We start from the raw sequence: 18536 nt of genomic DNA, 5'->3' as shown, positions 1-18536 counted from the left end.
TTAAGCGAATTCTCGTAAGGTTTAACATGTTATGAAAATGTCTCTGTTCTTTGTACAAATGGATAAATTTTCCAAGTTATTGCATGTTCGGAATTAAGTTTGTTGTTTTTTTGTTTTGCCTTTACTGCTTCTGCTTTATACACGACTGCCAGATATCCAGAAATGAGTGTACAGAGATACATGTGTACCGTTCACATAAGAATGTTATGCCACTAAGGTAACAATACTTTTTTTTAAAATAATTGTTGCGCGTTCGAATTTAAATTCGAATAAGGATTTGAATTCGGTAGACGCCAGTAATGTTACTGTCGTCGTTGCACTCTGACTGGTTTTGAAAAGACATGGAAAGATTGGTCAAACACAGCAACAAAGAGACAAGTAAGACGATCGAGAATGCTTTCTGATGTCAAACATATGACTGACTTTACCCACATCTTACACAGCTAGAGATATGTTTAAAATTTTTGTTTGAACTATTTACACAACTGTTTTAAATTTTTATGTCTCCGTAATAACGGTACCCTTAACTTAAAGAAAGTATGAAAACGAAATTAGTCGAATTATTCGACCCGACCTATGTGCTTAGCAAAAAATTTAACGAATATTTTTCATTTAAATAGATTAACCTTTGCTATAATTATTGAGCGTCGATTAAGAGAGTTTCTATTAACTCGATGCTCCAATTCGGTGTTACACGTCCACCCGGAATTGGTTGCACTAATCAAGTTTTCGAAAACAAAGAGAGATGTAGAGTCGCCATTCATTTAAAACAATTTATTCGCCAAGCTAATTTCTGTCGACAAAGTTATTTCTACCGCTACTTACTTTGAATGTACTATACATAATACATTTTAGATTTATATATCTCAATGTAAATTAACTACTAATTAGTAATTTTAATTAGTTACACGAAAAATAGTACACAGTATTCTATATTATAGGTTAAACATTTGTGAAAGTTTTAAATGAATGTATAAGTCATTTGCTTTCATGTGTCATATATCTTATCTAAAAATAAAGTAGTTTTATTAATAATAATTAATGTAAGGGTATTCTAATTTAAAATATTTGATATTTACAATCAATACCTGCGGAATTTGCAGTGCCGAAAGTTATTGGCTCGTAAGATGTTTTGTATATATATGTATGTACGTCGACCTGTATGACCAATGAGGTATTTTTAATGGAATCAGGCATTACCTCGCGGAAGTCCACCCTAAGTAAGAAAAGGACCAATATTTAGCCACTTCCGCACATGCAGTGGTAGTCGTGCAATAAAGTGTACCACCCGCCAGCCCGCTGATAAATGCGTATGCGGCAAACAATGCGAATCACATAACCGCCACCGCCAAATTACTCAACACGTGTTTCACCCCTCCACGGGGCATCTTCAGGATTTATGTTACACCGATTAGTGCCAAACACAGAATCTGAGGTATTTATTTGACCAAACGTAATGCAGGACGTTGACCGCTTGACAACGGTCTTCTCCAACATTTTTGATAAGACTGCTTGAAAGCGGCTAACACCCAGCGTCTTTTAACCTTCACAGCGAAGTTATTAAAATCATTTTTATCATTATTTAAGTGACATGTGTTATAATTAAATACTGTGATAAAATTTATATATAGTAATATATTTCAACGAAAACAAAATCTGTAAGATTTAGTGAATATTAAATGAAAATATTCTAATGTTTTTTTCCGAGAAGATTTACGAGTTCAGCTAACGAGGATAGTATTAATGGATTCTGTTAATTATCTAAACGAGGCTACTGCGTTCTTTACTGTTCTTTTGTTCTCTTTGACTCTTACACGAAAGTTCTTCTAACGGACGCTGACTCATTGTATTAGAACTTTGTCTGGACCGCCTGGATTTTAAATCCTTTAATTAAATGAATTGACTTCTACATCGATTATATTCTTTTGAATTGTTTTAAAAAATATATTACCGGAACACGTGGCCAATTAGCGTGTAGGATAGCGGACACTACGAACCGGCAAAGCGTCTTACAATGTTTCAGAATACAAAGGATACAGGTCAAAGAAAAGGACATTTAAAACTTTTGAAATAGTATTCTTGAACAAGTTCAAATTAAATTCATGCTAAAGATCGTTGAGTATACACTCATATGAGGAGGCTGTTTAATCAGCATATATGTATATACAGATGGAACATACAATGTTGGCTTGTACTTACGTAATTTGTAATTATTCCAATGTCACTCTGGAGCTCCGGGTAATAAATCAAATTAATCTAGAATTTAGATATTCAGTTCACATTGAATATATTTTATTTAATATAATTTGATTAGTTTACAGTGTAAGAAGTAAAGGGGTGAATGACCTTGTACAAAAATCATTGGTTTCAGAAATATTAAACAACGTAATGATATTATAGTAACAAAAAGTTTTTTCTTTTTTCTTACATTTGAAATAACGATGATGGAGCCGTAGTCATGTTATATAAAGCGTGCGTTTCCTGAGATTCATAATTTGTAATTATTATTTTGAAAAAACACTACACATTAATTTTATTAAAAGTCCAGTTACATATCTATTCAATAATATAAATAGATGTTTAAAAATGAATAGATAAATCAAATTTTAAGATACACATAAAATTAAATTTTGTTAAATTTTTCCTCAAAGTGTTTTTCACACGGGCGAGTCGATTTTGATCATGGTTCAAACGGAATTTGTTTTCCAATTAGTTTATTGTGCCACTTCCGTCATTTGAAATTAAGCATTTGAAAACATGTTTATTACTTATTCATGATTTGTACCTGGCAATATAGACCCATTTTATTTTAGGGTTTATTCTCGTTTATTTTATTAGGAACCAGTTTAATTATTTTTTTTATAAATATTGGCCGGTCCGACATACATCATATCTTAGGAATATATAGATACAACTTTAATTAATATAACAAAGTCAATTTAAAAAAAATATTGTTCATTGGATTTTTATGATGCATACAGACGATTAGTAGTTCTCCGGTGTGTAAATAAAAAATAAATATATAATTATTTATTTATTTTTTATTATATTTTTTTAATATATATTTATTTATTATTTACACACCATATTTTTTATATAGAATGTTATGTACATTCTAAACTGCCTTCTCGTTCATGTCTCTCGTGTCCATTCAAAGGTTGTCTGGTAGAGATCGCCTCGAGCACCTGTTTATAAATTGTTACCTTTTTTAGTTATTATCTATTACATTTTGTTACATTTTTTTTAATCAGATTCTTATTGTACCATAAAGTGTAAATGAATAAAACAAAATAAATATATAATGTTAATGTTTTGTCAACACGGGAATAGACGATATACAATTAGTAATGTGAAAGACATGTATTTTCTATATCAGTGCCAAAATCGCAAAACAAATACCTTTGCGATTTAGTAATCGGTTTTATAAATGCAAGCCGCATTGGGTTTTTGTTTCTATAACGACCATCTACAAAGTATTAGGAAACTTATTAAAAAAAAAGAATGAAATATATATTTTCGGGTTAAGGCTTGACGGCTAATAAGCTTCACCAAAAAACTCCTTAATATCAAAAATAACGTGATAAAGTGGGTCTCACCCACCTGGGACTGGGATACGCCACGTTGGGAAACACTGAGATCGAGTGATGTAGAGAAAAAGAAGTAGGCCAGCTAACGTAATTAGACGAATCGGATGCTAGAAAGAATAACAAAAACAATTATAAATAAAAGGAGTTGAAATAGAGTAAGAGAAGAAGAGAAGTTCAAGGAAAAAAGGAAAAAAAAGTTAAAGAAGAAGTGGAAGATTTGTGAGTTGCTGTGCGCACACTTGAACATAAGTGTAAGATAAAATATGGATAAAGTCATTTATTTTAAATGAGGGAAATTGAAAGGTTAATTTCTATGAACAATCTACTTAATTTTTAATAAAAAAGCCTTAACATTTACCAAATACAAAGAGATAACGCCTGTGCGCAACATGTTAGTAATTTTTGCATACATTTTCGCTTCGAACTTAACCATCTCTCTATATTCAAATTACACTGTGACATTGGGCGCTTATAACTGACATCAGCTACATTCAAATTTAACTTCTATCTCTAACGGTTTAGAGCACACATTGCTTTGCAGGTGTTTTTATTAGTGTTATGACTTTACTCCGTGACCCATAGAGTAGAGATTTGAAATTTTATCTTCATAGTCCCTATTCCGACCTTTAGCTGTTCAAAGTTAGCATAACAAATAATAAAGATGTAATTTCAACTTCGTATAAGCGTATTTGATAATTATAAAGCCTTAAATATTTGGGCAGCGCAGGACCGGTCTTCGTGGTGATCTTAGGGGAGGCCTATGTTTTGCAGTAGACTTCTATAGGCTGAAAAGTAAGAGAAGAAGAAACAAATTAACTACCAGACTTATAATAATCTAATGATTCATTAAAAATAATTGATTTAACGAATAAGCTCGTAGTCGGTCAACCAGCTACGAAAAAGACTTTACTCGGGATTGCTCTACGAGATCGATGAAGGAACGGTAGAGCCCAGCGGATTCGCAAATTGAGAGAAAGAAAGCAATATCGCCGTGCTGATAGAAGACGAAGAAAGACACCACATCTTCTTAGAGAACTGAAAAAAGTTTGTAAGTGACGTTATTAAAAGAAATAAATCCTTGTCGGATAAGAGGTACGATTTGTGAGACTATTGAATATAGAACATCTGTCTCTACACCTCAGGTAAAGTTCAGTACCTCGTCTCACATCACCTGGAATCTGCAGCCACCCACCTGGGTGAATGGTTCAGGGAAAGGAGGATCAACGTCAATCCTAAAAATATCCCGGCGATTATATTCACACGAAAATATAAAACCTCTCGGAAGCGCACGCGAAGGTTGACCGGGGCACCCTCTCTCTCTTCGATCATTCCATCCCATGGAAGGACTAGGTCAAATCCCTCGGAGTCACCTCCGACTCTAAACTCTACTCTTCGGTCAACATATTTTTATAAAACTTAACAAAATGAAATAGAAAAAAATGTAAAGTAAAAACTGAAATGCAAATATAAACTAAAGTAAGTACAAAAATAAGACAAAAATAAAAATGCAAAAAGTGGTACTGAAGGCGAAGAAGTAAGCAAAATGAAATATGGAAAGGAATGATGGACGTGACAAATAAAAGAAAGATATGTGGAAGATATTGAGAAGGACAAAAAGTTTGCACCAAAATAAAATAATTAAGTGAAAAAGTTATGAAGAAAAATAATGTCCCTGTGTACCCAAGACAGAGGACGTATGAGAGGCTACCCAAAACGGAGACCAAAAAGAGAAGAAGATGATGAAGGTTACTACTAACCAGTTCTATAGAAAATCGATGAGAGCAGCCAAGAAGACGCGTTAAATATAGAGAAACAGTTCCGCAAAGACGATCCTTTCTCCAAGAGTAACAATTAAAAATTTTCTGTATATCATCTAATAATCAAAACGAATATATGTATCTTTGTTAACCTGTAAAACTTCTTAACTAGCCCTATTAAACTTTACATTGTACAAAATGAAATTGGTTGCCTTATATATTATATTAGGAAACGTTACCTAGAAATTAATGGATCTAATGAAACAATTCGCAATTTACCCCTTTACATATAATACAATAAAATAAAATACAATTCGTACACAAATGACACGAAATAATACAGAGATATCAACGAGCCTATTTAATTAATACAGGGAGGGGAGTTCGGAATCTGGCGAGTGTTCGTGAAGGGCGTTGCTATGACAACGGCCGTCGATCACCCACTCCCCCCGGTCGGACCTGGAAGGAAGCGACCCTGCCTGCGATCGCGGATTGTCAAATATCAAACAACACGGATGCGTATTTGTATTGTTTGACTTTGTTACATACCTTGGGATGCTCAATAAAACATTTTATTTTCAGTTCGATGTGAAATAAAAAAAAATGTGGTAGCCTAGGTTCCGGGATTTAACATGGGTTTGCCATTGTTCACAAGCAAGTTTTCAGAAGGAAGGTAGCAGCATTTTCTGCTTACTATAATACCATATTCTGATCGCCAATCTGCTTCCCAAAGGGTGGCGATTATGGTATATTCCACCATAGATATCATTGGGGAAGGCTGTACCTTTCAGTGAGCGTTTATCGTCTGAAACGATGAAGAAATAAAGAATTTATATCATACACATACGACAAGCGTACCGCATTATAATTTTTATCGCGGCTGGGTAACGAATTCTATGCAAGTTCACCAAATAGTTTATAGCCAAATAATATTAAATACCAACTAAGATATTATTAATTAAATAATATAATGAATGACGTGCTTAAATGTACATTTTTATTCCCAGAATTTCTACAAACAAGACTTACCCTCTTTTGCTCGTTGCGATAGCTTATCTTAAATTTTAATAATTTATTATGCTTTTTTAGCTTAGAACAAATAAATGCCCGGCAGGTTACATGTTATATGTATTTAAATAAACAAAAGAAGAATATAAAAAATATAAAATATTTTTTATTGTATATAACGATCTTATAGTCGTACGCTTTTGGCATCGCAGTTATGATAATGGCAACCTTGTGCGATTTTCTTATATTACCATGCTACATTTTCCTTTTTAAAGCCTGACAAGAACATTCTAAGGCGATTAGGAGGAGTTAGGAGTTAGGAGGGTTAGGATTTTGCCTGATCCGTGCATCGCAAAACTGAGCGACTTCTATAACTTGAACACGTTACTCTGGACTATAAGGCTTTGTCATTATTATTATCTCAACATCATCATCTATATATATATATATATATATATATATATATATATATATATATATATATATATATAAACTGAACATATAGTATATATAGTAAACATTAAATAAACTGGGGACTATTAAATGTAAAAAAAACAAAGGCACGGAGGCTAATGTCTGTGGAACATAGAACCTAATTAGTAAAAAAAACATCATCATCATTTCATCCAAAGGATGTCCACTGCTGAACATAAAACAGGACCAGTTGGAAGCGGCTTGCATCCAGCGTCTTCCTGTGGATACAATATAACCAAAGTAATTTATAACTTTGACTAGATAAAGGCTTTAATATATCTGCAAATTACTTCTGTTAATATAAAAAAAACTAATCTAGGAATGTAGACGAAAGAAGGAAGGAGATGCAAGAAAGAAGATCTGCAAGCAAAGAACGTTAGATCACGTGAAGCGTAAAAGGAAGGAATAAAAGATAATGTGAAAGACGAAAGTGAACGTAGAGTAAAAAGAGAAAAACTCTTCTCCACCCAAGGCAAGGGGAGCCGGAGGCCCCCAAAATCGAGGACCAGATGGATAATAAAAATTACATATTTCTGTAGCATATTTTCAAGACACTTTCAATGCAAAACCTTACAATTATACAGTCAATTCTCTTATTAAAATTTTTAAATCTCATTTTGACAAACATCATGGATTTTAAGTTTTAAGGTTTACTAACTTTGATTTATATTGATCATTTGTTTCGTTAAGACAAATATGGCTGAAGAGTCCAATCCAATCTTGAACTTAAAATTAGGCTTGTTTCAAACGCGTTCATATTTAGGAAGAGTCAAACAAAGTTTAACATAAAAATTCTTTTACATTTCAATTAGACCCTTTTAAACTTATTGTTTGATCTTTAACATTTTAAGCGAATTACCTGTTGTCTGCAAAAGCCTTCCAGTCGAGAAGTTTTTAATTTTACACCCCTTGTGAATTTCACCGCGCATTCAAATGTAGGTCATTGCATGACCGATATTTCGCGAACGGTCAAAGATAACGCGTATTTATGTTCAACCATGTCTTTAAATATCGAAATATAGTGAAATTTTTATATATTTTACAGGAAAGCAAAATAATATATATATATATATTATTTTGTTTTCCTGTAAAATTGAAAACTCGCCTAACATAAAGTAAAACCTTCATTATCATGTCATGGATTTTTTTTAAATGAGGCCTTCGCTATTGGGACCTCTCCTTCCACCCCTATTTTGTTGGGAACAGGGTTTTTTATTTCCTAACTATTTATTCACATGAATTTTTAATTTTCGTTCTCGTCTTCCATAGTTCACAATATCTTTTTTTCTTCCTTCTATCATTCCGTAATTCCATCTGACTTTCTCAATCATTCCATTCCTTTCATCCATCCTCAAACACTTCAGTTGTATTTTCTCATGTGATTAGCGACCACAAGCTGGTAGACGTTGTGTGGGTAGGCTTCCACAAGGTAGACCGATGACATAGTCCAGGTCGCGGAAAGTCCCTGGATGCCAGCAGTCCAGGACTGGTCATCGTGACGTTCTTTGACGAAGACCTATGTTTTGCATCGGCTAAAAATAAGAAAAAAACCTGAATTTAAAAACACTTTTACTTTATTACCATTAAGTTATTTATTATTGGTATTATTGAAACCATTGACATAATAGTTGACAGCAAATGAGCTATACATTCACTTCTTTAAAGATTTTACACTCCTAACCAATCAACCTGTACAATGTCGAACAATGTTCACCACAAAGGGGAATCCCCTTTGTGAAGTGCTAACATCAGATTGGATAAAACAACCGCAATGTAAGTAAATCACTCAATGTATACTTTAGCAAGGTGCAGTCATTGTTCATTTATTCTAGACGTTTTTATAGTTACTATGTTCTCCTTTGATTATTTTTTGTATTATGTTTAAATTTATTTGAATTTAATCACGTTCTTTTTAAATGCCGTTATTGATTGCCGATTTTCTGTCATATATACTAATATTAAATTTGAAATATTATATATGAGATATTGATAACTCTGCATAGGCCTTGTGGTGTATCTTAGCTTCCTGCTTTTTAAAATTAAATAATTTCTAACTATCTCACGAAGATAATTTCCGAGCGATATGTGAGTTCACCATTGCCTGCTGAATTTTCCAACGATGGGCAATGTTTGTAACTTTTATGAATCCTCTCATACTTGATTCAATTTCACAGTAAGATCCCAGATATAGCTTTCTTCGTAGCTATTGGAGCGACTACAGGCTTGCCAATGGGACCCGAAGAGAGCCACGTTTGTGCCGTAAATCATCACTGATAGCACACATAGGTCTTACACTGTCGTCTTAAGGCATAATGGATGAGAAATTGTATACTAGTTTTTCGAATGACACCCAGCCGATTTGGAAACGATCATTGACTGCTTTCTAGAGTGTGTTAATCAGTGTATGCCACAGGTACACCTACAAGTTAGCAGCTTCAAGAATAGACCCTGAAACTAAAGTTAATCTGAGTATCATACGGGCATTTGACATACTTTCGTATTATTCATGTACATTTTAAGATCCGCTCGTTCAATCTATTTTGCCATGACTAAGATGTGAGTAATTGTAGCCCGTTATTAAGATCAAGGGTTCGATTCCGGGGATACATTCTGATATAATTCACATTTTGTGCATTAATTATATAGGATTGCCACTGCCCACAAATAAGTTTTCGGAAAGATGGTCAACAGCATTCTTCGCATATCATAAAACCACACTGCGATCGCCAACCCTGTAGTCAAGGCGATTGTAATATATCCCCCATAATTACCTTCGGCGAGGCCTAAACTTTGCAGAGGGCATCTATAGGCTGATACGACATTGATGAAGATTTCGTCTACAGAAGATGGATGATGTCTTTGCATTTGAGGATGTTTACAAATTGACTCTAACACTAGCGTCCGCTTTTATTAGCGATGTACCCCCGACTATTTTATAAAATTTCCTTTTAATTTTTATGAATAAAATTTTTTTATGACCTTCCGTCTAGAACATTTTATTGCGTTATTTTGATAGTGTATTATGATAATCATATTCTCAGTGATATGTTTAAAAGAATATTAGTGAATGCAATCGTTATGTTCAAAGTGGCATTTAGACCTTAAGAATGGTAACAAAAGAGATTGTGTGTGATAACATTTATTGTATTCTTTTATCATAATTTCGTCACCGACATTTGATCAAATAACGTCCACTGCGGAACATGTACTTTACCCACATAGTTCCAATAGGACTAGTTGGTAGTTCACTACATTCAGTATCTTCTAATAATCAACCTGTCCACCTTGTAAATGAGTCTTTTCCGTAGCTAATACAACTTATCACTTCTACAATGTCGGTTGTTTCCAGCCGTTTACGGATTTTCCCATAATTGATTCCATCTCGTAGAGAAATCATAAGTATAGTTCTCTCAATGGATCACTGAGCGACTATGAGATTATTTATGTCTTATTTATTATAGCTAAATATGAACTATATCGTATGAACCATGTACTTACATCGTTACTACGGTTAATGTGAGAGTACGTTTGTATGAAAGTGGATGAGAGAAATGCATAGAGTCGACGAAACATCTCAAGTATTATTAAATAAAGAACATAATACTGATATTTATTTTTATTACCGCCGGCACGTACATGAGAATTCAATTAGTACGCCGCGTTGAGTGTATCAAAGTGATTAATTAATTATTATAAAATGCACCTTAATGTGTATTAAGCAAAGTTCAAAACATGTCGGCGTCGTGAAAATTATTCCGCCGGAATGGCTTCTGCATTTTAATTTCTAACTTTCGCAATTTAAGTTTTAATAGTTAACAATAAGGTTGAAAATGAATTCGACGTGTCTTCGATGTGGTACGTGCGGTATCGTAGTGGATTACGGTACGGTACATGTCCGTTTTTAGTATCAGAAGGTTGTTGATGCTTAAATAACGTTGGCCGTTCGAACGAAAATTTCATGCGATTAGCGGGAATCGCTTAACAGGCTATTAGGGTGTGTGTACACTAGAGTGAACAGTGTATCGCTTTCGTCCATTAGCGAGTGAGCGTGTTATGACGGCTTTGCTATTTGGGTTCGCGAATATCAGATTTTTTTTTATTTTGTCACTCCAATTTTATAATTAAGTCCTATCCAGAAATAACAAGGCTAAGTAGCTGTTAAATATAATAATTAAAAAATCATTAAATATAAAATCTGAACACCGACTACCCTCACGGCAGAACAGGGAGAAAGAGAAACGTCAAGCCGTCTGTTATCCCAGATCAGAGAATCTCAGATATTTCGTGTGCGTCTTGATAATCGCGCTTTCTCCCATCTCACCACTCATACATCACAGGCGGTGACTAGTAACAGAAAGAGACCCAGTGGGAAACTCGGTACGGGATGTCACTCAATGTGATTTACGTTTCATCGGATTGAACGGTGCCCGAGAGGGTAGAGAATGACGGACGTAAACATATTTATACATGTAATAAAATTATATGTTACTAAATAGTTTAAGAGACTCATACACTGTAACATGTAAAAACGTGGGCAAAATTTTTTTTCGGAAATATTATAAACAAATGTAAAAACTATGCTAGTGACTGTGTAATATAGGTCCTGATAAAAAAATACCTTGCTGAGATGCAGGCCACTTACAATCTAAAATGACGATGGTGGTGAAATAAAAAAGAATATTTTTAAAAAATTATATGTAATTGCATCACTACGAAAGTTTTGTTATTTCAAGAAGAACTGAAAATTAAATAAAAAATAAAGATATTTAGATGATCAAATTTGTAAATAAGATTGCTTATTCCAGTGAATCTCGGGTCCGCAGACATGATAATTGAAATATCAAATCATACTTATGTAGATTATAATGTTATTCAAAGTATTTGCCCTTTATTGCAGCATCGACTTAAAAGATAATCAACACTGCACATTGTCATTATATTTTATAGCTATCATTATTTCGCAACTTCATTTCTATGACTATTTCATTTAGTATTTCAATTCATTTTTGCAAAATTTTAAAATTTAATTACTGAAATTCTCATATCAATAGCTTTGCTCCTGTCCTCTCTCTTTTTAGCTGATGGGCGATGTTTATTATAACTCGTTGGTTGTTGTCGATAAGATGTCGAAAATCATCACACTCTCCAGCTTGCTATATGATGAAACATTTTATCACTTTTCATTTAAAAACCTATTCAAATTAAGTACATCAATATCTCTAGTTCTAAAAACACCTAAATAGTTTGTCCAAATGAAGGATATCGCTATTGTGTAGATTGTGACTTGCTTACAGGATAATAAGTTTCGTTTATTACAATATTGTTAACTCTAATCGAACGGTACGTTTCGTATGCTTAATTCTCACCAGGTTGTAGTTATTTTTATTAAACATGAAAAAAAAATATTAATCATTTCAATTTAACAATTTTCTTAAAAAATATTTATTTTCTGAAAAAGTAATACATTTATTTAGACGTATTTAATGTGTAGTATTTTTGAAACAATCTCCAACATGAGGGAATGGTTTTCTTTTTCACGTTACACAATAGTATAGTGTTGTTTTCCTTCCTCCGGGCTATTTACGATTAGAACATACTTAGTAGTCGTTATTTTTTCCTTTACCATCAGGTTGCAAGATATGTAGATTCCCATCCAATCTCCCCTCATTATCTGATGTTGAAGATACTATTAATATTAATAATTTTTTTTTTAAGTAAATGCTTTGTTGGTAATTATAAATAAAAGACATTCGTATGCGCATTTAATAGGCAGCAAGTTTTATCATGATCCAACTTGTCATCTCACACGTGCCATACGATCGCTGTAAACTTTTCCGTATGCAATTCAAAGCAATGGTATATATAAGCTTTGCTTAAATATGAAATATCCATTGTAAAGAGCATGTCCAATTAAAATATAAAATAATGTAACATGTATCAGAAAAGGTTTTAAAGTTTTTACACAGATGATTGGAAACAGGTTTAAAAATTAAAAAAAATGCACTATAAATTTACACATTTAACGCTTTTACACCATTAATCAATCACCCTTTATTCTTGCAAAAATATTTTGTACATAAACATAAATACAATTGTAAATAATACATAAATAATCAACTTGAAAGAAGTTATCGCAAGTCTGAAAAATAAAATAATAGTTCTTCTTTTCTCTTCCAGGCTAGTGATCATTTATTTAGACATAGGCAGACAAATTTAATAAGTAATTTATAAATCAAATTTCGGGTTTCAGGATTTCAGTTCAATTTTCGGGATGAAATATTGTAAAATACAGACTTTGTGCATTAATTGTATTGATTTGATACTGCTCTCAGTCAAGATTTCAGAGGATAAACAGCAGCGTCCACTGCGTACCATAATAATGGGCTGGCTAACCCGCCAGCCAAACTTGATTATTATGGTATATTCCCCTATAGATATCTTTGGGAAAGGCCTAGGCCTTGCAGTGGGCGTTTACGAGATGAAACGACGAATGTATGATACACTTTGTAAAATAAATGATTTCATAAATATTGAATAACGTGATGATATTATAAAAGGCATTTACAAAATTCAAACAGGTTGTTTACGATCAGGAGTTACTGGCAGGTCGATTTCCAATAAAAATAAATAATACTTTTATTTTTATAATCTTTAGTGTAATAAAAATATTTATATAATTATAATCTTAAATTATAATTATAATCTTTAATGTCTTTAAGTATGCTTAAATAAGATTACATAATTTATTTTATGTAATTTTATTTAATATTATTATATTTAATATTATATATTTAATATTTTATATGAAATAGACGGTTCGGATACATATTAAATCGATTTAAATATAAAGTACTTAGTTTATAATTCGATATTGCTGCCTTCACGTTCAACGTTTCAATATAACTACGGACTCGTTACGACATACTGTTATATTAAATTATCAATTTATAACATGTCATTAATTTATTCCAATCATTTAGTGCAATTCTCCTATCCTCTTCTAGTCCTCTGCCTATCATAACACCACACTGCGGTAGCCAACCCACCTGTGAAGCGTGGCTATTATGGCATATCACCCTCCCCTAGATATCTTTTCTATATACCATAACACCACACTACAATCGCTATCCCGACTCCCAAGCATGGCGATTACGGTATGCCCCATGCCTTCCAAATGCGCTACCCACCATGGCATTTCACAACCAAACCTATATGAAATGAAGTAAGAAAAGGACCAATATTTAGTCACTTCCGCACATGCAGTGGTAGTCGTGCAACAAAGTGCATCGCCCGCCAGCCCGCTGACAAATGCGCATGCGTCAAACAATGCAAACTACACAACTGCCACCGCCAAATCACTCAACCCGTGTTTCACCCCTCCACGGGGCATCTTCTGGAGTTATGTTACACCGATTACTGCCAAACACAGAGTCTAACACACTGAAGTGGCTAAATATTGGTCCTTTTCTTACTTAGGATGGACTTCCGCAAGGTAACCCCTGATTCTATGAAAAATATATATGGAATGAAATTTTTAATCTTAATTTTTATAATAATGCTATCGACTTATCAAAAGGTTTTGTGGGATTTGAATCAATTAAAATAAAGTTATTATTCTCAACGCTGAACAAAACATGTTCTGCGTTGAAATCAAACTGCGATATAAATAAATAGATTCATTTCTTCGCTGTCCAATGTTACTTTGATAAAAGTTCGGTTAGACATTTATTTATACCCAGTCTGACTTAAATGGTTTCTGACGTATCTTTATTGTGTATAAAAAATTGATAAGTTGTTTCGTTCTGAACCACTTACATCGTGTAGTGTAAAAGACTTCGATGGACGTTTTAATTAACCCTTCGCTTTATACAAATGGATCGTGTAAGCGGGGACGAGTGAGGACAGTTCGAATATTCAAAAGATCGCACACTGATGTTCTATTTGATTTCTTTTTTTAAGTTTTAATAGAATTGCGGTTTGCGGCCTGTTTCTGATATACTAGCTTTGTTTACGACAAGTTTATATTCGCGGTATACATCCAACATTGTCTATGATTTTTGACGTTTTTTGAATAACATATCTTAATTGGATAGTGGAATGATATTTTAGATTTTGGATATATTTTTAGATATATTTTTTATTTTGTTCACTAACAGTCGTAGTCTTTGTACTGCCTGAAATTATTCATCTGTATAAAGTTTGCAGAGACAGATGGTATATATGCGATGGTATATATACGATGGTTATACATAAGTATATATATATATATATATATATATATATATGTACTAATGTATAACCATCGCAGCCGAGTGTAATTTAAGCAAACGAAAAGTGGGTTAGGTAACTACTTCAGTTTCTTATCGGGATATTATAGGAGTCAGCTTTTTGCATCCCAAGCGAGCATTGTATCGTTAGTGCGTTCTTGGTGACGTCCAGGAAGTGAGTGTGCCTTACAACTTTATCACTTGCTTGAAGAGTTAGGTAGTGCGTACGCGCACGAGGCACTCACTTTAATGCCTGTACACTGTCGGAGGTGGTTGAGACAAGATACGTAAATAGATTGCTGCCTTCGGTTATCCAATTCCCATTGGTATAACACTAGGTTCGGAATCTCTTTTCCAAATCTGACTTTTAGACATGATGCATCATACTTTAATTGACAACTAATAATTCCTCCCCTTTAAAGCTTTTGTACCTATAATCATACTGTATAAAAATGTTTAAATATACAAAATTGTCTCACTTAAAAATATTAACTGTGTATGTATTTTTTATATATCATTTTATACCATCCCTATTATAATATATTGCCACTTGATAGCGTTTCAATTAGGCTTATGTACCGTTCAATAAATCGATTAAAATTCATTTTAATAAATACACAAGAATTGTAATTTATCTATTGCTACGATAGTATTAAAATAGCACAGAATGTTATACGATACATTATATGTAACCATTAAAGGCATTTAAAATATTCGGCATAATATTACGTATAGATAGAATAAAAATGAAAGATGGTTGCGTTATTAATTCCCTGTAGCTATACTGAAGACGGTTCTTGGAAATAATTTAATACAAAGTTTGCTTTAATATTAGCAAAGTTATTTAAGAGGAAGCAACCGCGCGGCACTGGAGTCGTTGCCAGAAACCGCACCGTCAGCCGGCCGCTAAAGATACGACAATAAAGCCACTCTTCCACTGCTAGGGTTAATATCGCCTCGGATTAACTGGTTTATTGCGTTATAGTTAGCAATAAAGGTTGAGTTGAAATTGTCCATGCTTTGTCGATTACACTTCGGGTCTTTGGTGTCCTGCTGATAATATTAAAATCTCCACTGCGTTCTTATTATGAATATTATTAAATAAGTTGTTTACATAGGTTGAAGCACATTTTATATTGAATATACTAATCAATACTATGCTTTAGATATCGAAAACTTAGAAGGAGCTAAAAAATAGATGAAGCAAAAAAGCGGACAAGACTGTGTACTCTAGAAAGAGAGGCATATACATGGTGTGTCATATAAAGAAAGCCAAACACTTAGTGTGACAAACCAAGAGAGATAAATACAAAGTGTACTATAAAACCTAAGCACCTAATGTTTCACAAATAGACAGCTGAAGAATAATAGTGGAATAAAAAAGGAAGATTTTAGCTTAAAAACAAAGATGAAAACTGTAAATGTGGCATGTAAAGGGACCCATTGTGGTGAGGCATAATAAGAGAGCTTATAACCAGGTGTGGTTCATAAAAAGAGATTTTAAGATTTAGTGTGACAAAAAGTGTGACAAGTCTTAAGACTTAGTATGATTAAAAAGGAGCTATAGACTTATGGTGCACAAAAAAAGAATCGAAGGCTAGGATGTAAGAGCTGCAGGAACCATTCAGTATAAAGGCGAACGTTAGTGAGTGTGAGGCATAATACGAAAGCTTGGAACAGGGTGGGACATAAAAAGAGACCCTAAGACATAGTGTGACAAAAAGAGAGCTTAAGACTTGGTATGACATAAAAGAGCTAAAAAAACAAAAGCATAAAAAAGAGTCGGCGTTTAGTAGAACTTAATTTGGTTTGATATGAGAGATATGAGCAGAGAGTAAAAAGTGAGTTTGGCGAGCCTTGGAATAAAACGAAAACTAAAGAATTGGAAGAACATTTAACAAAAATTCTGCAAAGTGGGAAAAGTACGATGAGATCATAACATAACAGTGTTTTAAGTTAACGCATAAAATACTAAGTAATTTTAATTAAAGATCAAAAACGTTTTTTGGGTATTTAAGAAAAAAAATTTTTTCCTTAGAATTTTTCTTAAGAAACCTTTTTAATTTATGTTTGTGAACAAAATTAATACACTTATTCAATTTTTATAATTTCATTAGATAAGTTAAGTTAAAGTTTAATTTATAATTTTAAATAACAAATGGTATTAGTCGAATTCTATGCGCTTTTGAAAATCATAGATTTATGGACTATATCAGAAACTTTCTCTTCGAAATGTGACCTGCCGGTACATTGAATTCCCAGTCATATAAATCAGCCCCTGCCCGCGCTGCGAACATGTCTATCCCTTTCCTTTACCTAATCCACTAGAGGCTGTCCTATTTTAGCCTCCATACATCAAGTTAGGGACGATCTGAGCTCCTAAAACGAGTGTTTATTGCTGCTCCTTCAAGCCGGACGCGAGTGAATTTCTAAAGGTATTCTCGCGGTAAATTGGGCTTTTTGTCTTCCGGCTAAGAGCGGCGATATATCCAGTTCAAGAGTAGTTCAGGTGCGTGGCTAATAGGTTTATCTCAGCCGTTATTCTTCGTATGAACGTGGCTCGGACTAAGGTAAGCTCTTGGATTTATTAAATTTGTAGCGGTCGCACTCAGAGGGTCCATTTACAATGTTTCATCGGAATGTTACCTAAGAGGTTTGTGGTAAATTATTTATTATTAAGATAAAAAATATTTCGATTTTATATTCATAATTTTAAACTGAAACCTGTCAATAAATAACACTGATGAAGAGAGATATCGCTTATCTCATCTAGAATACACAAGCGTAATAAGGCCTGGGCCTTGCAGTTGGCATGATGATGATAGCGTTGTTTTGTGATTGATAAAAGCTTTACCCTTAGATCATCCTGAGGCTACAAGGTTCTGAGTCGAGACCTTGGACAACGATGGAAGGAAGTTCACCAGAAAGGTGGAAGCCTATGTCCAGCTGAGGACTCATATGACTGAAATGATGAGACTATAGGTTTCAAATCTTCAATGGAGTATATTTAAAAAAAAATTACAGCCCACTTTTAATGTTTATTGATATATTATAAATATAGTGGTAAGCCATAATGAACCACATTTGTACCTTTATACCTTTTACTGTCAACATGAAAATATCTAGCGCCATCTGTACTAAAATATTTGCAATATATGTCGTACAGTTATATATTTTGTATGATTAGTATTTATTGTGCTTTTTAAATGGAATACATCTTAATTAGAGTAAATAATAATAGTTATTACGTGATAAAATAAAAGTAACTAATTTCATGATGTTCGCTATGTTTAGTCTCTAATGTCAAAATAAATATTATTTTTCTGTTGCATTAAACGGTATTCGAAACTTAAAAAAATATCGTTTTTTTTACACGAATAAAATAAGAATAAATCCATTTGATTCAAGATTTATTGATTTATTTATTTTCAAAGCATATTAAC

The 18536-nt window shown here is 33.1% G+C and overlaps 1 protein-coding gene across 1 annotated transcript in view; it reads left to right on the top strand.

Annotated features, from left to right (window-relative positions):
* The window catches only part of nAChRalpha6 (nicotinic acetylcholine receptor alpha6), a 173168-nt gene that overhangs the window by 117679 nt on the left and 36953 nt on the right, over positions 1-18536 (top strand). The gene's annotated exons all lie outside the window — the stretch shown is intronic.

This window comes from Battus philenor, unplaced genomic scaffold, assembly GCF_028537555.1.
Source record: "Battus philenor isolate CCGP_79_NKW_IND1 unplaced genomic scaffold, ilBatPhil1.0.hap1 SCAF_3, whole genome shotgun sequence".
NCBI lineage: Eukaryota > Metazoa > Arthropoda > Insecta > Lepidoptera > Papilionidae > Battus > Battus philenor.
This window is presented reverse-complemented; position numbering and strand designations above follow the sequence as displayed.